The sequence below is a fragment of the Camelus bactrianus genome, chromosome 9, assembly GCF_048773025.1.
Source record: "Camelus bactrianus isolate YW-2024 breed Bactrian camel chromosome 9, ASM4877302v1, whole genome shotgun sequence".
NCBI classification, from domain to species: Eukaryota; Metazoa; Chordata; class Mammalia; order Artiodactyla; family Camelidae; genus Camelus; species Camelus bactrianus.
Window position 1 is genome coordinate 15,591,639 of NC_133547.1, and position 22,505 is coordinate 15,614,143.

At 41.0% G+C, this 22,505-nt stretch overlaps 1 protein-coding gene across 1 annotated transcript in view; it reads right to left on the reverse strand.

Moving 5' to 3' along the window:
• The window catches only part of ZNF30 (zinc finger protein 30), a 92,661-nt gene that overhangs the window by 50,487 nt on the left and 19,669 nt on the right, over window positions 1-22,505 (reverse strand). Inside the window, 3 exon segments of the mRNA XM_074371113.1 lie at window positions 572-924; window positions 2,460-2,555; window positions 3,261-6,782. The gene's annotated coding sequence lies outside the window, so the exon portion shown is untranslated.

Consider the following 22,505-nt stretch of genomic DNA (forward strand, 5'->3'; position numbering starts at 1 on the left):
TTGTAAAACCAGGACTGGTTGAGGTCTGAAATGATTACATAGCTGTGAAGGCAGGAACTCTGAAACTAAAGATTGCAGTTAGCAGCTGTTGGCAGATATTGTTTTGAAAGAGGCTAGCGGTGTCCTTGAGTCTGATACAGCTCAGAGAAAATTCAGCTTCTCAGCCATGCAGGAGAGTGTCTGAAACCATATCTACCATGGCTCCATTTTGGATGCCTGGACCATCATTACTCCATTTTGATTTTTAAATGATCTTAAACATGTCTTCACCTGCAACTGTGCTATAATTGCATGTTTGTTCCAGGAGTTTTACATGATTATTCTTTTGGATTTTCTACACAGATGATCATGTCATCTGTGAACAAAGACAGTTTTATATCTTCCTTCTCAATCTGTATACCTTCTATTTTATTTTGTCATCTTACTGCGTTAACTAGTACTTCAGTACGATGTTGAAAAGGAGTGGTGAGAGGGGACATCCTTGCCTTCTTCCTGATCTTAGCAGGGAAACTTCAAGTTTCTCACCATTAAATATGTTGCTACCTTTAGGTTTTTTGTAGTTACTCTTTACCTGGTTGAGGAAATTCCTTTCGATTCCTAGTTTACTGAGAGTTCTTATCATGCATGGGTGTTGGAGTTGGTCAAATGCTTCTTCTGCATCTATTGACGTGATCATGTGATCATGTGTTTTCTTTTTTAGCCTGTTGGTATGATGGATTATATTACTTGATTTTCGTCTTGCTGCTGGACTGGTTGCTGCCTTCTCTGCTGTCACCACCTCTGCTGCTGCTGCTCTGCTGCCACTTCCCTTGCTCTGCCGCCTGCTCCAGTCCAATCTCCCCACTTTTGGGTGCACAGATGGATGGAGCTCTCAGATGTCCTGGTATGCTGTGCAGAAGCTTTTTTTTTTTCAGTCATGGAGATCTGATTAGTTGTAAATCAAAGGGAAGAGAAAAAGAGAACAACTCATATTACCATGGTGCTGATGTCCCTCCTTCAAATGCTTTGTCTTTCAAGGCTGGGAGAAATCCCACTTGGTCATGGTGTGTAATATTTTATATATATTGTTGGATTTGATTTGCTAATATTTCACTGAGGATTTTTAGATCTATGTTCATGACACATACTATTCTGTAGTTTTCTTGTAATTGCAGTCTGGTTTTGGTGTTAGGGTAATGCTGACGTCACAGAGTGAGTTGGCGAAGTCCTTCTCTCTGCTTCTGTCTTCTAAAATAGATTGTAGAAAAACTGATATAATTTCTTCCTTAAAAATCTGGTAGAATTCCCAGTGAACCCCTCTGGACTTGGAGCTTTGTGTTTTGCAAGGTTGTTAACTATTAAAACAATTTCCTGAACAGACAGAGGCTTATTCAGATTGTCTGTTTCTTCTTGTGTGAGTTTTGGCAAATTGTGTCTTTCAAACAATTGGTCCATTTCATCTAGGTTATCAAATATGTGGGCATAGAGTTGTTCACAGCATTCTTTTATTATCCTTTTAATGACCACGAGATCTTAATGATGTTTCCTCTTTCATCTCTGATATGTCACTGTGGAGGCCTCCCTGTGACTGAGTCCCCACAGAGTTTTTAACCGTCAGACTTGTCCACACTGAGCTTCCAGAAATTTGTCAATTACAATCCAGGTTTTTCTTCTCTAGCACTGGTTTCCACAGTGGTTTCTTCTCGTGAGTCTCTGATCTGGTAAGCTGTGACTCCCTGTATTCACCTGTCTCTCCAGTCTTGAGGGCAGCAGTTTGCCCTGTGTCCTCACCCTTTTCCCAGATGGAAGAAGAGTTGTTGACTTTTCAGTCTGTTCAGCTTTTTCCATGTTAGGGCAGACTGGCAACTTACAAGCTCCTTAAATGTGGAAATGGAAGTCCCCTCATTTTCTTTTTGGGGAGGAGTTTCTGAGGAACTGGTATTAATTCTTAGTTTTATGTTCTTATCTGCTCCCATATCCCTACTAATACACCCTCCAGCTTTAACTTTAATATAGTCATCTGAATCCCCCACTGTATTGTAAATTCCTTTGGGGCAAGAAGTGTCTTTCCATTCTATATCATTAGACATTTATTCAGGGATGATAGCACAATGTCTAGTATAGAATCATCACTGAATAAACATTTAATAAAATAATACATAAAGGCTGAGGAAAATGCTTTTCTTTTTCTATTTCTTCCACCTTCAGAGAGTTTTTATAACATATGAATTTTCTTAGAAAAGACTATTTTCAAGAATTAAGTCTAATGGAGACAGCAAGACTCTACAGTAGCCAGATCCGGGTGAAGTTATAACTACTGTGATTTGCTATTTTAGGTGTTTAGAGTAATGCCAATTATTTTCCCAAATAGGCGTTACCCAGTAATTTCTAGGAAAAGAAGATCTTTCCTGATTTTTTATGAGCATGAAATCATTTCTAATATAATATGTGACATCATAGACCTAATACTCAATACTTACAAAGCAGTTGTGAGCCTTTTCTTCCTTTGTTCCTCTAGATGTCACGTCTGTCCTCTCTGCTCGAGTTATGAATGTGTGGGGATGATTTGCCTAAGTCTAAATTGAAGAGAAAGGTACAAGTGAGACATTTAATTATTTTTAAAAGGCCAATATTGTTAAGTTGTGTTTCCCTCACACACATTAGGGATGATCTGACCTACAGTGAAATCAGAGCAATGGAAGAGGAGCACAGAGGAAAGAGGCAAGAGGGAATCACCATCTCTCCTCTGAGTGTGACTTCTTCACCTCCTCTCTCCTCACTTTCCCTTACAGCTAAAATATGGAGATTTCAGATATCAGCATGTACAATTGTGAAGTGTGGCTACACCACACCCTATTTTAAATATATACAATAATTTCATATATAATATAAACTTTACATATAATATATAAAATATAAATATATAACATTTTATATATATATATTCTTGTTCATGTTAATTGATGCTCTGCTCATACATCTTTGTTCTTTTACTCAACTGTGGAGGAAAAATTGACTTGTATGAGTGGTGATGTGTTGAGCCTGATTTGACTTTTCCAAGTTTGGTACTTTGTCAAATAGGAGGCAGTAGAACCATACTATATATGTATGAGTAAATCTGGGTAAGGAAGAAAAGGACCCATTGAAGCAAATGGGTAAGGCAAGGGGACAGCTTTTAGCAGCAAGGGGTACTATCCATCAAATTCTAGAGGAAAACTAGACCATAGCTTGAGTCTCCCAGGCTAAAAGTTGAAGCCAGGGATGGAATGGTTGATACTTACTAATCTCTATCTTCTTTTCTACAGTGGAGCTTCTCACGGCAGGTGTGTTGACTTCTGACCAGCCTCATCTGAAACCACACCTTTTTACACATACATAAACACCCTGTGGTGTTGGGCCTCCAGCTTACTCTACGAGGACATAGGGCAGGTTAAATTTGTTTGACATAACTAGAAGGGGCTGAGCCTCTTTCCAGAAGAGCAAGGCTCATTCTTGGCAATTAGTGGTCACCCACCATTTGTGGATGGCTTTTGCTTATAGTTGCTGAGACATTGTTTCTTCCAGTAGAAGAAAATGAATGGGTTGGCAACCCAACACTTCTGTCTCCAAAGAAAGCTGGGCAGGTGACAAAGCTGCCCCAAGGTGAGATTGCTGCTTGCTGTGCCCATGTCAGAGCTACATTTGCTCTGAAAAATAGCAGCAAAAGTGCTGAAATGTAGATATCTCTTTAGTGGTGTTCATTACTCCACTTCAAAGGAGGTATTCTGTCTGGATAGGCCCCAGGTGTTCTCAGTGATGGTGAAAATAGAAGTGTCTTCCTAAAAGTGTATGGTGTTGTCCCATGAGACTGCAACAATGTGGTCTGACCATGAGCCCCAGCCATTCTGAATGATGGTGGGAACTTAAATATCCAGAAGCACAAGAATGGCGCTGCCTTCTCCCGTTGTAGCGGCTGTGCTCTGGAGTGTGTGCCCAGGTGCTCTGACAGTAGCATTTCTAATCACAGTTATGGCTAGCTCTCAGACAGCAAACGATGTGCTCTGGCCAGATGTCTGATGGATGGCAGGAACAGAAGTATCTCCTGGCATGCATTTCTTCTCACTGGTGCAGGCTTCTCCAGTAATAACGGTTTTCTCTGATTAGGTGGCCCCCAAGTGTTCAGATCAGACGCAGAAAGAGAAGACTCCAAACACGGTTATGGTATTGGCCCTTCCCATTGCAAAAATGTGCTCTGTTCAGGTGGGATCCAGGAGCTCTGACTGTAGGTAGGAACATAATGGCCGCAAACCACAGGTGAGGTGCTTGCCCCTCCGAGCTATAGACTGTAGGCACAAAAAGGGGTATCTCCAGCACAGATGTGGTTCTCTTTCCTTAATGGCAACAGATGTACCCTGGCTGAATGGTCCCAGGCAATCTGAACAGAAGGAGGAACAGAAGTGTCTGCTGGCACATGTCCTTTCTCAGTGATGCTGTCTCCTCCAGTAGTAGTAGGTGTTTGGTTGGGCTGATTCTCGGTGCTCTTATTATAGGTAGGAAGGAAAGTGTTTCCCAGGACAGATTTGCTCTCAGTAGTGCTGGCCTCTCCAGTTGTAACAGGGGTGCGATAGGCTGTCAGGACCCTGGTACTCAGGTCTAAGCCTTCCCCAGTATGAGCTGTGTGCTGAGCATCCCATGTGGCCTTGCTCCAAAGCTGAGTGTTGCACCATGGAGCTGGGACTTGAGACATGCACAGTGACCTCAAAGCTGCCACTACCCATGGGTGCTGAAGATCCCATAAATGCAAATGGGTCTGGAGTGGTATTGGCAAAAGGTGAGAGGCAGTTCTCAGCGCTGTGCATGTTGGTGGTAACTCCAGAACAAGAGAGAGTGGCTGGGCCAATGGTTGGCTGGCTGGGTGCTGACAGGGATGCCAAAGTTGGAAGATGGGGATGTCAAGACTCCTAAAAGCTGACTGAGTTGTGCTGCTTCTGGGTCCAAGTTTGCAGTAGAGGTTATGTATGGAAAGTATGGAGGTTTTACTGGGGCTGCCAAGTTTTCCAAAAGGTAAGGGCTATTACAGCAGTCAAGAGGAGGCAAGGAGACAAAAGACTGGGGATTGGGTGTGGTATCCATATTGATTTCATCAGAGTCAAAGACAGGCTTGGATGCCACGTCTGAAGAGGTGCTGGTTATTGGAGTGAGGCAAATGCAGAATCAGTGGTAGATGAGCCAGAAAAGACAGGGACAAAGGGGAGAGCGGCTTCCTTTTGCCATCCATGTAGGCTCCCAAATGTCAGCTAAAGAATGGTTCTGCCCCAAAGGGGAAGTTGAAAGTTCAGGTAGGGCTGCTGACCATTAAAGCAGGTAGGCTAGTGGTGACCATGGCCTTTGCAGGGATATCTGCTCCACATTGGGGCAGACCTGGTAAAACGTGAGGGAGCTCACACTGGATCCTGGGGGAGACCTGAAGATGAAAGCCTGGGGAGGCAGAGTGGTGTCCACGTCAGCTAGACCAAAGTCCAAAGCACCCTAGAAGCTCTAGTCTGCACACGGGCTAATTGAGGTGGAGGCAGTGCCTGCAGAAGCAGTGAGGGGCTGGCTGGTGAAGTCAGGGACATTGGTGAAAGGGACTTGAAGAGGAGTCTAAAAAAAGAGAGAAGAACCCACACACACAGGTATAGGTGATTTGGTTCTATAGAAGGTAGGCTTTAAGGGGCGGAATGAGGGGCTAGGAGGTGTGGTGAGAGAAGTACAAGATCCTGCAATTATGACAGGGAATGGAATGCAGAGGGCCTCTATTCATTCTCATTAATAAGTGGAACCCCAAATATGGGTTGGAATCCAAAGTAAGAAACAGCAGGAAAAGCAAAAGAAGGAGAGTTAGAAACTGTGCATCTCACGTCATGACCGATATCTGGTATAGGGGATGGGTACAGGGGCAGACAGGTCAGTCAGATCAGTGACTGCTAATCTGATGGTCTCTGGAATCTGCCAGGGGAAGGTGGCCGGTCGCCATGTAACTGCAGTCCCCACAAAAAACACGGAGAAAGAATGGGCAGGCTGAGTGGTACTGCTGTTTGACGTGGCCTCAGTTTTATCCTCCAGCCTTGTGGTTCCATTGGGTCTGTGTTCTTCCCCAAGCCCAGGTCCTTAGCAATGACTGTACAAGGAAGGTAGGAGGTTGAGGCAGCTCCTCCTGACCTCACCACAGTGGCGGTACCATCAGCAAGTGGCAGCAATAGCGACACTGAAACTTTCTGTTTACAGAGCCCACAACTGCCAGATGTGGGTGGAGAATTTCTCCTTGACAAAGTATCTGAAAGCCTTCCTCTCTGAGTCTTCTTCTTTGACTTTAATAAGGCTGAAGAGCTGAGTCAATGGTCTTCATCAAGCTCTTTCCTTAACGTCTCTGGCTATAGGAAGCAGAATATAGCTGGGCCAGACAGCTGGGTCGCCCCTGCAAAGAGGCAGGAACCCCCAGCAGGGCAGTATGAGCTAGTGATGAGATGGCCTTTGGTGAATGAGCTCATAGATGTCTGTGGTTTCTTACCTAAGCTATCTTCCTGGAAGAGAGGTTTCCTTTTAGAGGCCCAGGGCTGCTCCCAATTATGTGACAACTTCATTTGTCATCAGGAACCTAGGTGCTATGGGGCCCCTTTCACTGGTATGGGGGCCCCTTTTCTGGTAGTCTTGCCTTTCGGACACTTCTTGACTGCCTTCCTCCTTAGATATCCTTTTCTTCCACACTCCTTGTTTCTTCAGCTCAGACTCCTTTAAGTGAGGATCTGGAGGGTGATTGGCTGGCTCAGGCCTTATAGAGGTGCCTAATCAGGTGACAGAGCAGGAGGTGAGTCAGTTTGTGCCCCTACAGGGGAATCATCCCTATTCCTCAGTGGCTAGACACTTTGACAGCAGTGGCTTCTTCAGAGAGCCCCTCAGGACCCTCAGAGAGGAGCACTCAGGCTGCCTGATCTGATACTGCCTCTTAGGGTACATAACACTGAGGCACAAAGGCTCTGGATCCATGTAGAACCACCTGGGAAAAGGGCCAAGAGAGGTGCAGGGACAGTGGGGGTGATCTCAGCCAGGAGGGAAACACAGGTGTAACCAGAGGTACGGACAGGGCAGGAGTAAAGCCTGCTGAGGAAGTTGCCCGCTAGGGGTGGTGGGTGCGTTGTCTGATCCTAGGCGCACGGGGTGCAACTTGGAAGCTCTGTTAGTTCCCTACTCCTCCAGGGTGAACCATGTACCGTTCAGCCTGATGCTTGTGGCACAGCACTGGAACACGTGACAGAGAAAGCGCACCGGCTAAGTGTGAACCAGTGAATGACCAGAGGAAAAAGTGCCAAAGACAAAGGCGAGACCCAGAGGCCAAACCCCTACAGGACTTTCTAGTGCTTTCTGACTTTCTGCTGGTGGTCACAAGTCCTTGGCACCAGATGGGCCTGGTGGTTTGATGAGACTGTTCAATATTGTGAATTTCAAGAGCCTGCATATCTGTCATCCATCCCCAGGTCACCTTGTCTGCAGGCACCTCAGCGCCTGACGAGGGCAGGAGCACAGGCAGCCTGTGCTTGGGGGTCCGGCCCTTTCCTCTATCGTCACTAGAGGGCTGAGCCCGCTCAAAGCCAGAGCAGGAGAGCAACCTAGATCCTGCCAGGGTGGGGCCTAGCTTGTGGGAGGTTGGGGTAGAGAGACAGAGGTCGGGGAGACTGGGGCTCCGCCCTGTCTCACATGGTTCCTGTGTGCCCAGCCAGTGTGGGATGGCTGCGGCAGGGCACGTGCTGGGGGCAGGGTGGGTTGGGGTGTGAATCTACCCTAGCCTCTTCCTTTCAGGCAACCACCAGAGATGCTCCCACTTAACTCCTGCAACCTACCCCACCCCCTCCATGCTGGTAGGTCAAGGCTCAGAACACCACCTCCTCAAGGCCACTCCAGGTCCTCTCCAGTTCCAGGTGGGCCTTTTTTGCAGCCACCCTGGAAAGGCAAGTGTCACGAGCATCACCAGCTGGACTATGAAGTTTTCTGATGTAGAGAGAGGGATACTACATCACAACACATCCTTTCCCACTAGGCAGTTTCTCTTTGCCTGTTTTTACAAATTTGGCAAAACAGCATTTAAGCCTTAGGACATTCCCTGAGTCACACAGGTGGTAGTGGCCCAGCCAGAATTTGAACCCAGGCTGTCTGATTCCAAAGCTCATGTATTTAACCTCCTCAACAGGTACACATCATGTATTACCATTTTTGAAACTTAGCACAATTACATACCAGTAATGAAAACAGTCACTGCCTATGAGGAGGTCTTTGGCTTAATTCCTAAGTCAACTATCAGTCACACCAGGCTCTAGTCTCTCAGAAGATGTAGGACAGGGACTGCCAATTGGTAACACACCCCTATCAGGCAAGTCTCTTCAACATGAGCCTTGCTGCTGCACCACGCAGCTGTGAAAGATGCACCAGGTGGGTGCAGGAGCCTCCTTGGTCACCTACCAGCCTTATGCCCCAAGGGCACCAATGACTCTTGTAAAAAGTCCACAGAACAGCTTTCAGGGTCTTGGCCGAAATGAACAGCGTACTAACGTTCCTCGTCCATGCAGAGTATGGTACAACTTTCCCTGTATTTCGATCGTATGAAAAAAATTTTTTCTCAGATAGTGTTTTGTAGCAGGTTCTACAAATTACAGCTTATGGGTCAGATTTGGCCCACAGCCTGTTCTTGTTATCGCAGTGAGCTTCAAATGGTATTAACATTTTAAAAATATTGTGAAAACAAAACAGAAAAACAGAATATGCGCCAGAGACCATGCATAAACTGCAAAGCCTGCAATATTCCCTATCTGGTCCTTTACAGCAAAAGATTGCCAGCCCCTGTTTTGTAGCTCTGAGTGCACAGGTACAGTATTTGCTAATTTATTCCTTAGGACTTCATGATCTTTAAAAAATGCTATTGTAAATGGTATCTTCTAAATCTTAGTTTTTGGTTGTTTATTGGCAGTATACAGAAATACAGTTGGTTTTTATGTATCGATTTTGTACACTGGAACCTTGCTAAATTCACTCTGTACTTCTGGTAGCATCTCTGTAGATTTCTGTTGACTTTCTACATACACATTCTTGTTTCTGTGAGTAAAGAAATTTGTACCTGTTTTTTAAAAATGTGTATGCGATTTATTTCTTTTGATTACGTTTACATTTTCTCTGACAGGCAGTAAAATATTGAATACCAGTGGAGACAATGGACATGCTCTCCAGTTCCAGATCTTAGGGGAAAAGTGTTCAGTATTCTGTTTGCTGGAAGTTTTTCATGTATTTGCTTCATCACAAAGAAAATTCCTCCAAGTTCTATTTTGCTGAGAGATTTTTTGGAAAGGGGTGTTGAATTTGGTCAGTTACTCTGCACGTAGATTTGAGATAATCTTATGGCTTTTCTCCTTTATTCTTCCGGTATGGTGAATTACATTCTTTTCTGAATGTTAAACCAACCTTGATTCCTGAGACAAACTCCACTCAAAGAGGTGGTCGTGCTAGATCATCCTCTTATATTTGGTTGGATTTGATTTCCTAAAATTTCATTAAGGATTTTTATGTCTATGCTCCTGAGGAATATTAATTTTTACACTTCTGTAGTACGTTTTCATGTAATTAGGGTAATGCTGGCCTGACGGAATGAGTTAGGAAAATGTTTCCTCCTTTTCAGAAAGAGTTTGTGTAGCATTGGTAAAATACCTTATTTTTTGATAGAATTCATGGGAAAACTACACAGAAGTGAAATTTTCTTCATGAAGAGGTGTTCATAGTCACTTGTTATCCCTATAATGTCTATCAAATCTGTAGTGAGGTCCCTGCTTATACCTGATACCGGTAATTTCAGTTTTCTCTTTTTATTTTTTGATCAGTCTTTCTAGAGGTTTGTTAATTACTCCTTTCAAAGTCCATTCTTATTCCTAGTGTTAAATTTCTCTGCTGTATATTTTCTGTTTCTATTATGTTTTGCATTTTAAAATTTCTACCCACTTGGATTTAAGTTATTCTTCTCTTTCTATATTCTTATAATGGAAAATTAAATCATTGTTTTAAAAATATTTATTAAAAAAACTTTTTTATAGTCCTATTTGGTGTGAAAAAAGTCCAGCACTTCCTGACAGACAAAACTGGGCCTAGACTACCTAGCTGTTTATGTAGTACATCTCTGCGGTCTCCAGGAACTTCTTCAGGTAGATCATGTATCTTTTTATGGCCAGCAGTTAATCCATGGTGGCGTTCTGGAGCCGGAACTGCTCATTCAGGATGTCAATGTTGAAAGTCTTGTCCCAGATGATGGGAGCCAGCCAAGGGGTCACAAGAAGGACATCTCTCCTAGGAGGCATTAGCACATGTGGCTGGGGATACACCATGCTTGATAATTTTGCACTTTGCAGGTGGTGGCGTTCTCTCACAGTCACGCTTGCCCTAGCCTGGATGCTTTCCAGCTTCTGGCTTCTGGGCTTCAGGTAACAATAGCCACAGATAGTCATGACGAAAGCTGTTAGGAGAAGAAAGTTCAGTTGACGAAGTGAGCAGCATTTTTGCATCCTAGCCAATCACTGTAGTGTCAGGGCCATGCCCACATGACAGAATTATGGCACCTCTGGTCTCCTCCAGGATATGAGGGTTGCTCCCCTCGGTGGTCTCCCAAAGGCAGGGTGAGGCTGAACAACCCCCACTCCCTGCTCAGTATTCCAGCAGCCCTGTCTCTCCTGAGGCCTGACCCCACTGCAAGGGGGCACCTGGGCACAAGGGCTTTCTGGGGTGCCCTACAGAGAAAGATCGGTTCCAAGTAGAACTTCTATAGTGTCTGAGGTGCTGTCAGAGTAACCAGGAGTAAGGAATTAGTCAACAGACAGCTGGAACTTAAGGACCTGTGTGCAGGAGAGAGTCAGGGCACCTGAAGCAGATCAGGGGACTGGTTCAAGGGAGTCCATTGAATAGGTCAAGGGCAGAGATTGCAATGAAAGTGGGGCAGGGCAGCAGCCACCAGAGAGCCTGACCAGGGGGTCAGGACTTGTTCTCTGGCCTTCCCTTGACACCTCCTAGCCATGAGCTAAATACTGGGTTTCCTGAAAAGTCCATAAAATCAAGATCCGACTATCTTCATGATCATATTCTTACAGGCTAACAAGGGCCAGTCTTCGGGAGCCCTGATTTGGGAGCCATGATCTGGGTAGAGGGGACAGAAGATCTACAGATCAAGGATTGTTTTCCTTTATTCCCTTAATAATTACTTAAAAACCACTGAGGACTAACTTTTTAGGTCCAGCCTTATGCAGTTTTTAGGTTTTGGCTGCTAATCTTACAGTGCATTATCTTGTTGAATCATTACAAATCTGTAATATTATATTATCCTCATTGTACAGATGGAGAAACAGGCTCAGAGAGGGTGGTCCTGGTCCACAATCACATGGCAGCCAGACTCCAAATACCCAAGATGAGAATCAGAGTGAATCCTCTCTTGATTGTCCCCAGAGATGGCAGGAATAAAGCCCTGTTTCATCTAAAAGCACCAGAGAGGAGAGAAGTATAAAGCCGATGAACAAGTAATTGTGGCATGTTCTATTGCATCCCACACTCATTTCCAGATTCCCACAGATTAATCCTGAGTACTGGCAAGACCTCCTCAGCAGCTTCATTCTGTTCTTTCCCAGTCTCCCCCCTACCCCACAATTCCAAAAGGGTGACCCTTCTTTCTTTTTTTGCTCTATTGGAGGGAGCTTTACCAGAACTTCTCCAACACACCTTAAAATACTCTTATGATTCAGGAGATTGCGACGGATCTATGGTTAGCAGCTCAGATCCAGGAGCCACTCTTCAAGCAAGACTGGAGGCCCCTCCCTAGGAAGCTCCAGTGTGGCTTGATGTTTCTTTTATCCTTTAAGGCTTCACCAGGTTTCCAAACTTCCTTTTTGAAGAATAAAATTGTACTCAAATACTCTGTGTTAATGGAGCCATTCTTGCAAGAGTCCCAAGGAAGCCACTTGACTGATACTAAGTAGACTCAGCAAGCTGCCATGTCCAGGTGTCTGACTGGAGGGTTCCAGCAATGAAAGTCTTGCAATCATTGAGAGAGTGCTTACCCCATGAACTGGAGATTGGGCATTCTGGAGGGGGTTGTGGTACAGTGGGGCACAGTCTCCACCTGTGACTTTTGACTGGGATTGGGTTTGAATGCCCTCAGGATGCTGTTTCATCACTGAACTAAGTGGTCATTTGGTAGCATTGGGGGGAAAGACAACAACACAGCAGCCTGATTGAGCATTTCTGCAGATCAGAAGCAATAGTCACCTAACATGCCTACTACATTTCAGTCTCCTAGCAACCTTGAGAGATGGAAGTAATCATCCTAGTGTTATAGATGAAGAAATTGAGGTTCAGTGTGGTAAAGTGTATGCCAAAGTCATATAGATGCTGGCCAGCAGAATCCCACTGCTCACTGCTGGGGAGACAGGCTTGGTTAACTCACCATGTGTCTATGCACATATTACAGTCATTTTCTCTGAATCCCATCTAAGGAATGGGAACAACACCTCCCTTATATATTAAACATAATTATTTTACATGATAATGCCAATATCTGAAGTATTTAGGAAACTGACTTTTTTTTCTTTTTCTTCTGCTGACTCTTGTTCATAGTACCTTATTTCACTGTGTGTTTTGTGTTTTAAAAGTTTTTTGAGTTCTTGTCATTGAAGAATTCTTTGGTAATTCTTGGAGATTTCTCTTGAGGCTGGATTAAGAGAGATTTCTTCCAGATTTTATACATATGCTTCTGTCAGATGATTACAAAACCAGGATCATCTTAAACTGAATTCTTAGCTTGAGGGTTTTTTTCTTCCTCCTAGCTTAATCTATATTCAGATTCCAAATTCAGTTGAAGTCCTACTGGTAGTTATGAATTTTCAGGGTAAATGATCTCCACTATACTTAACACTAGTTATGAAACAGATACAGTTGGGGGTTTTTTGTCTCTTATTTTCTTCAGTTTATTCTTAGATTAAAGGTATTGCATGTTGGGTATAGAACTTCATTAGATGTTACATTATTAGATTCTCTACCTTGGTGGGGTCCTGAGATGTCTGGTGCTACCCATACCCCATTAGTTAATGCAAACTAAAGGTCAATTTTCCTGGAGCTTGACAAATTCCTTCATGGTAGAAGTCATCTTACCTCTGTGGGTTCCTGCTTTCATTTAGATTTTGACCTCCTTTCTATATTTCTTAACTTGTACTCAAAACACAGAGAACATCAATTACTAACTTTAATAGTTTTCAATGGGAACAATATTCAAGGTAATCAGATCTTCAGAACACTGAAATCCAAATTCAGCATTCGACACTCTTATGTTTTCACTGTAGATAAGCATAACTTTGTGACTAATAATAATTTTCTTCCCTTTATTTTCTTATCTCACTGAGCTGTTAGTAATTTATTATAAAATTGATTAGAAACAGTGATGCCAGCATCTTACTTTGTTTCAAATTTCAAAAGGACTGCTAACATTTTGAGATTCAATAACAAGATGGTGGAGTGGTAGGACCCCGAGCTTGCCTCTCCTCGTGACTACAACAAAACCACAACTGAATTGCTAAACAACCATAGAAAAAAGACTGGAACCTAGCAAAAAATATCTTCTGCAACTGGAAACATAAAGAGGGAACCACAGCAGGACAGCAGGAGGGGTGTACTCGTGATACAATTGGGCCCCATACCCCTGGGGTGGGCGACCCACAAGCTGAAGATTTGTTAAGTCACAGAGGCCCTCCCATAGGAGTGAGAGCTCTAAGCCCCACGTCAGGCTCCCCAACTCAGGTCCTGGCATTGGGAAGAGAAGGAGACCCCAGGACATCTGGTTTTGAAGGCCAGGGGGGCTTGGCTCTGGGAGCCTCATAGGACTGGGGCAATGGAGACTCTATTCACTTGAGAAGCGTACACGGAAACTCACATGCACCAGGTCCAAGGACAGAGGCAGTGATTTCATAAGAACTTGGGCCAGACCTGCCTGCTGGATTTGGAGGGTCTCCTGGGGACGTGGGGGACGGCTGTAGCTCACACAGGGGACGTAAAAGCTGGTGATGGACATTCCAGGGATGTTAATCTACATGAGCTTTCCTGGAGGCTGACATCTTGATTGGCTCATTAGCACTAGGACCTATCCCCACCCAACAGCCTGTAGGGAGCCTCAGGCCAAACAACGTACAGGGTGGGAACACAGCCACAACCATCAGCAGACTTCCTAAGACACAAAGGCCTCTAGACACAGCCCTACCCACCAGAGGTCTAGGACCAAGCTTCACCCAGCAGTGGGCAGGCACTGGTTCCTCCTGCCAGGAAACCTGCATAAGCTTCTAGTCCAGCCTCTTCCACCAGAGGCAGATACTGGAAATAAGAAAACAATAATCCCAAAGCCTGTGGAAGGAATCCACAAACACATAGAAAGATAGACTATGTGAGGTAGCAAAGGAGTATCTCCCAGGCCAAGGCACAAGATAAAATCCCAGAAGAAGAAATAAGTGATGAGGAGATAGGTAACTTGTCTAAGAAAGAGTTTAAAGTAATGATGGCCAAGATGTTCATAGAATTCAAGAGTGGTATAGATGAACAGAGTGAAGTTTTTAGCCAAGGGTTGGAAAATATAAAGAATATCCAAAGAGTTGAAGAGTAAAATTACTGAAATGAACAATACACCAGAAGGAACCAAGAATAGACTAAATGAGGCAGAAGAACAGATCAGTGAGCTAGAAGACAGATCAGTGGAAATCACTACTTCAGAACAGAAGAAAGAAAAAAGAATGAAAAGGAATGAGGATAGTTTAAGAGAACTCTGGGACAACATGAAGGACTCTAATATTCACATTATAGGGGTCCCAGAAAGAGAAGAGAGAGAGAAAGGACCTGAGAAAATTTTTGGAGAGATAATAACTGAAAACTTTCCCAACTTGGGAAGGGAAACAGTCACCCACGTCCTGGAAGTGCAGAGAGTACCACACAGAATCAACCCAAAGAGGAATACACCAAGGCACAGAGTCATCAAACTGACAACAATTAAGGATAAGGAGAAAATATTAAAACTAGCAAGAGAAAAGCAATGAATAACATACAAGGGAACTCCCATAAGGTTATCAGCAGATTTTTCAGCAGAAATTTTACAGGCCAGAAGGGAGTGGCATGATAGATTTAAAGTGAACAAGGGGGAAACTTAATACTCTATCCAGCAAGGATCTCCTTCAGACTTGACGGAGAAATCAAAAGCTTCACAGATAAACAAAAGCTAAAAGATTTCAGCACCACCAAACCAGCTTTACAACAAATATTAAAGGACCTTCTATAGTCATCAAACCATAAGAAAAGAGAACAAAAAGAAGAAAGAGAAAGAAAAAGAGAGAGAGGCCTACGAAAGATCATTTTGGCTATTTGGGGTCTTTCTGTGGTTCCTTATAAATTTTGGAATTGTTTGTTCTAGTTCTGTGAGGAATATCGTGAGTATTTTGATAGCAGTTGTGCTGGATCTGTGGATTGCTTTGGGTAGTGTGGCCATTTTGATAGTGTTGATTCTTCCAATCCAAGAACACAAGAAATCTTTCCATTTCTTTGTGTCATTTCAGTCTTTAGAGTATAGGTAACCTCCTTGGTTAGGTTTATTTCTAGGTATTTTGTTGTTTTTGATGTAATGGAAATGTTTCTGCCAGTTATAAAATTCTGGCTTTTGAAGTGAAAATAAAAAAAGTGAATGCAGGGCCGCCAATGGCAAAATAGCCTTCTTTTTCTTGGGTGAGTTGTATTTTTATATATATATATATATGTACTGCATCTCCATTATCTATTCAACTGTTGATGTGCACTTGGGATGCTTCCATATCTTGGCAATTATAAATAATGATGCTGTTAATAGCAGGGTGTATGTATATTTTTGAGTTAATTCTTATTTTGTGCTTGGCTTTATTCCTTTGAAAACTATGTGAGTTTAAAGAACTAAAGCTCTAAATGTTCTTAGAAACAATGAACAGTACATATATGTAAATTAAAAACATGTGCAGTAAAAAAAAAAGATCTATCAAGCCATGAAAGACATGGAAGAAACTTAAAAGACATATTACCAAATGAAAGAAGCCAGTCTAAAAAGGCTACAAACTATACAATTCCAACCAAATGACATTCTGGAAAAGGCACAGCTACAGAAACAATAAAAAGATCACAGTTTCCAGGAGTTTGGGGAGAGGGAGGGAGGGAGGAATGAATAGATGGAGCATAAGGGATTTTTAGGGCAATGAAATTATTCTTTATGATACTATAGTGGTGGCTACATGTCATTATGCATTTGTCAAAACCCATAGAATGTACAACATCAAGAGTGAACCCTAACGTAAACTATGGACTTTGGTTGATAACAGTGTGCCCATGTTGGTTCATTGATTGAACCAAATATGCCACACTGATGAGGATGTTGAGGGTAGGGGACTATATATGTGTGGGTGGGAAGGGATATGTGCGAACTCTGTATTTTCTGCTCAATTCTGTTGTGAACCTGAAACTGCTCTAAAAGAATAAAGTCCATTAAAAAAAAAGGCACTGCTAGCACTTTACCATCAAGTATGATGTTTGATATAGCTTTTTAATTAATTTATTTATTTTTAATTGTGGTAAAACACTATTATAAAATTTGCCATATTAACTACTTGTAAGTGTACTGTTCAGTAGGGCTAAGTATATTCAAACTTTGTGAAATGCGTCTTCATAACTTTTTCATCTTACAAAACCAAAACTCCCACACATTGAACAACAATGCCCAATTCCTCCCTCCTTGCAGCCCGATATTACCATTCTATATTCTATTTCTATGAGTTTGATTACTGGGTCCATAAAGACTAGGAGAGGTGAATGCTTTTTCAATGCCTAAATTTCAACAAAAGGTCACAAAGTATACAAAGAAAATACAGATCCTTGGATAACCAAACAAAGAATTCAAAATAACTATCTTAAATTTTCTCAATGGACAATAGAGAATACAGAAAACTAAATGATATCAGAGAAATCATGCATGAAAAAAATGATAATATCAACAAAGAGAGAGAAATCATAAAAAAGAACAATCAGAAATTTTGGAACTGAAAAATATAACTAAAATGAAAATTTCACTAGAAAGCTCAACTGCAAACTTGATAAAGCAAAAGTAAGAATTTGTGACAAGTCATTTGAAATTGTCCAGTCAGGGGAGCAAAAGGAAAAAGAAAATACAGTGAAGAAAAGTAAGAATTGCTTAAGGGACTTAAAAGATACCATCAAGTGGAACAATACATGCATTATGGGAGTCCTAGAAGGAGAAGAGAGAAAGAAAGAGGCAGAGAGACTATCTGAAGAAATTGGCTGAAAAGTTTTCAAATCTGGGGAAGGAAACAGACATATAAATTCAAGAAGCTCAACAAATTCTAAGTAGAATTAACCCCAAAATACATGTACCAACACATATTATAGCAAATTGTCAAAAGTCATGGACAAATAGAGAATCTTGAAAGCTGCAAGAAAAAAGTGACTTCTTATGTACGTGGAAGCTCCCATAAGATTGTCAATGGAATTCTCAGCAGAAAACATTCAGAATAGAAGGGAATGGGGTGATATACTCAAAGTGCTAAAGGAGAACAAAAATTGCCAACCACAAATATTATATCCAGAAAAACTGTCTTTCTAAATTGAGGGAGAAGTTAAGATGTTATTGATAAATAAAAGCTGAGAGAGTTAACCACACTAGACCTGAACTATAGGAAAAGTGAGAGAGAGATCTTTAAGTTGAAAATAAAGGTCACTACATAGCAACAGAAAACCATATGAAAACATAACTCCCTCTGGTAAAGACAAAAAAGCATACAAATTTAGAGTCCTGTAGCATTGTAATAGTGTGTAAATCACTTTTAATTCTGGTACAGAATTTAAAATACAAAAGCATTTTTAAAAAACTCTATGTTAATATATACACAAGATAAAAGGATATAATTGTGGCATCAATAACAAAATGGGGGGGTGATGATGCAAAGGACTAGAGTTTTTGTATTCAATTGAAGTTGTTATCAGTTTAAAATAGATTGTTATAACTTTAAAATGCTTATCCCATGGTAGCCAGAAAGAAAGTACTGATAGAAGAAACTCAAAAGGAAATAAGGAGGGACTCAAAGCATGACAAAGAAAGAAAGAAAGAAAGAAAGAAAGAAAGAAAGAAAGAAAGAAAGGAAGGAAGGAAGGAAGGAAGGGAGAAAGAAAGGAAGGGAGAAAGAAGAAAAGAAAGAAAGAAATGAAACACAAAGGAAGACAGTAAGAGAGGAAAACAGGGATAAAATAGCTGCAAGAAATACAGGAAACAATTAACAAAATGGTAATAGTCCTTCACTATGAGTAATTAAGTTTAATGGATCTAACTCCCTAATCAAAAGACACAGATTGGCTGAATGAATTAAAAAATAAAACAAATGATCCAACTATATGCTGCCTTCAAAACTCACTTTATACCTAAAGAAATACGTAAATTGAAAGTGAAATAATGGAATAATATATTTCATGCAAATTGTAACCAAAAGAGAGTAGGGTGACCATACTAGGTTTTAAGTAAAAACAACATAGGGACAAAAAAAAACCATAATATAATGATTAGAAGTTCAATTTATTAGGAAGGTATAGCAATTATAAATATGTATCTAACATCAGAGTTCCCAAACATGAAACAAACACAGACAGAATTGAAGGGAGAAATAGACAGCAACACAGTAATAGGAGGAGACTTCAATACCCCATTTTTTAAAATAGATAAAAACCAGACAGCAGTTCTATAAAGAAATAGAGGACTTGAATAACACTATTACCAACTTGACCTAACAGATATATACAGAACACTCTACCCAACAAAAGCAAAATACACATTCTTCTGAAGTGCACATGGAACATTCTTCAGGACAGACTACACGTTAGGCCACAAAACAAGTCCTAACAATTTTTAAAAGATTGAAATCCTACAAAATGTCTTTTCCCAGCCACAATGGAATGAATTTAGAAATAAATACCAGGGGGAAAACTGGAAAATCCACAAGTATGTAGATATTACACAACACACTCTTAAACATCCAATTGGTCAAGAAGAAATTGCAAGAGAAACTAGAAAATATCTTGAGGCCAACTAAAAACATAAACACAACATACTTAAAGTTATGGGATGAAATGAAAGTACAGCAGTAAATGATTACATTAAAAAAAAGAAGAATCTCAAATCAATTACCTAACTTTACAGCTTAAGCAACTAGAACAAGAACTGAACCCAAACTTAATAGTAAGGAAGGAAACAAAAAAGATTAGAGCAGAGATAAATAAAACAGAATAGAAAAATAAGAAAAAATCAACTAAACTAGATTTCCTTTTAGGAAAAGAACAAAAATTAAACTCTTAGTTATATTAGCTAAGAAAAAAAGAAAGTGGACTCAACTGAAATCAGACATTAACAGGGGGACATTACACTGATGCTGCAGAAATAAAAAGGATTATAAGAGAATACTATGAATAATTATATACATAAAAATGGATAATCTAGAAGAAATTAATAAATTTCTAGAAACATATAAGCTAACAAAACTGAATCATGAAAAACTTAAAATTAAATTATAACTAATAAGAATTTTGAATCACTTATTTAAAAACCTTCCTACAAAGAAAATTCTGGGACCAGATAGGTTCGCTGAATAATTCTACCAGATAGCAAAGAACTACTATCAATCCTCTCAACCTCTTCCAAAAAATGGAAGTGGGAACATTCCCAAACTCATTCTCATCACTTCTACATAACACAACCTTGCAGGATATTTGGTCCTGTCCAAAATTTGAGATATTTGAGACATTTGTTTCAGGACTCGTTAAATAAAATAAATATTTAACTTGGTTAAAATTTTAAATTTTATTTATGTTATTTTTATTGTAACTCATGATGAATTTTGGATTTCATATTTATTCTTGTTTTTCCTTGTCATGAAGTTCATTTCATCAGGGTTATTCTTAAACCCAAGAGCAACTGCTCTCAAATATATATTAACCTGATTATTGATTTTAAATTCACCATATCTGTTAACAATTTTGGTTACACAAATTTGATTTTGTTGGTATTGTTGTGAAATTGTTGGCTATATTTGAGTGTGATCACCAAGAACCTGGATGATAAATTGTTCGTTGCTTTGCCGTTTGTCTTTTAACACTTTAATAAATCTCCAAATTGAAGGATAACACACTACCATTAGCTTTTTAACGGTGCTATGCCAGCCTTCCACTGCATTGTTCATCCTATGATCACTGTTCAGTACTGATGTATAAACATTCCAAGTTTCTGATGGAAATCTTGGACCTTCTTGTCTTCTTCCTCTGCCACGCCTTCCACAGACATAAAGTCTCTTAACATAATCCACTAGGTCATCTAAATTTTCTTCTGCATTCTCCACAATGTATTCAGAAGTTTCACTTTTATCTTCCAAAGGTACAAATGGATGTCCAAACAACATGGATGCACATTTAAAAGCGTTATTTTTCGTCATGTACTCATGTGTGGCCCAAAGAAGATACTTTCAACCTACAATGAGTGTGAAAAGTGAAACAAACATCCCTTTACTTGTGCATTTGGTAGGAGTAGTCAAATCACATTCATATTTGTAATCTTGAAATTCATCATGCACAATGAAGGGTTAATGTCAAGATAAGATTTCTTTCCCCTGAAAATGCAAGGACTTTCTTATATTAAATCTATAAATATCTTCTCACTTTTTCATTGTTAGTGCATAAATTAATTGCATAATATAACCCAACAGTACAGTGTGCATGGTAAGTAACTGAGTGAATTGTGTTGGTGCTGTCTCGAAGGTGCCATCACTGAATAATGTGGTGCTGCCACTGGTCAGCCCCTAGCCTTGAGCAACTTATGCAAAGAATGAGATCTAGAAAGGTCATTGTGTTCCTAGAGAACTCAAGTACAGAAAATACCCAGTGTTGTTTTTTCTTTTCAGGGTATGAACAGTTCCAGGAAGAGAATGAGTTCAAAAGGTGTCCAAAAGTTACTTTTGCTCATTTTACTGCTAAAAATCTCCTCCCCAGGTGGAGCTTTTAAGCCCCATTAACATACCATGTGATGTATGAAGAAGCAATGTTCCCAAACTGTGTTTGTGGGAGATTATGCCTGCATTTACATGTAATGACAAAACTGTCCTGCTTGAATATTCATCCCCTGCTCCAATGAAAGAACTAACCTTTTCTTGCTCAGTGAACCACAGCTTTGCAAAATGATTCCCCATGATCTCCTTATTTGCTACAAATAAAAACTTCACTTTGTGTGACAATTACTCTTGATATTGTCTTTGATTTAAAACTCACCAAGAAGCAAACTCCTTTTGGTTCGGTAACAGCACTGGCACTTAAATATTAAATATTGTCACAAGTTGTGTAAGTAAGAGTTCTTTTCATCATCTTGAGCACTGGAATTGTGTGTAAGAAATGGTTCTCTGCATCTGGTCACTTTCTACTCCTCTGGAATTTGGGTTTGGAGGCTGTTGTCTGTTTTGAATTCTGTTTACTTCCTTAATGAGGTTTCTTTTTCTGGGGACCTCTTCATCATGAGTATCATGGAGAGTTCTCTGAAGTACCTGCAGTGGTGCTGCATTTGGTTCTTCTTCTGCATGTTGTTTTAACCTATCCAGAGTTTTCCTTACTTCCCCTTCAATACCAGTGGTGTGCTTCTGTTTTCCTGTCCCTACTGAATGGTTGTAATGTTATCCAAATGCTGACTAGTTGTACATCAGGCAATGCAGATTCTCTCTACACAGTGCTAGTACCTTTTACTCTTATCTCTGTTAAGGGAATGGAAATGGTAACAAAAACCATTATAATGTATTGCTGGCTTTTTTCTTTGTGTGTATACTATTTCTGCCATATTCTGCTGAGAATTTTCAAATAAAAATTCCATGTTGCCAAACAACAGAAGGATTTTTTTCTTTTATAGACATCTGATTAAGGGTCATGGTTTACTGGTAGGGGAAACACACAGGGCCAGTGGTGCCATGGAGACAGGAGAGCCTGGAGGTTCTCAGGCCAGTGGCCTGGCATATCTGAGCGGTCAGAACCTGCCCAAATGGTCAAAAACCACACCGAGTCTCTCTTCCTACCATTGGTGACTGCCCCATCCTCTCTACCTTTTCATTCTGTAAGGTTCTTTAACCTCCAAGATTTCCAGAAAAGTGTCATGGTGAGCAAAGTAGTGGGTTCCCTCCTCCACTGCCCTGGGATGAGCAGGTTTCTCAGACAGGCACCAAAACCACAGACACACAAGCACATGAAGCCCATACTCCTTATCCTCTAGTGTTATTTCCTCATCAAAGCAGTTGTTCAGTTTCTGGCATTCCCAATATCACAGAGTTGTCTTGATATTTTGCCACGATATTAGCATTATGACTGGGAATGACACAGAAGATTATGCTAACATTCTTATGCACAGCCAGGCAAATGTC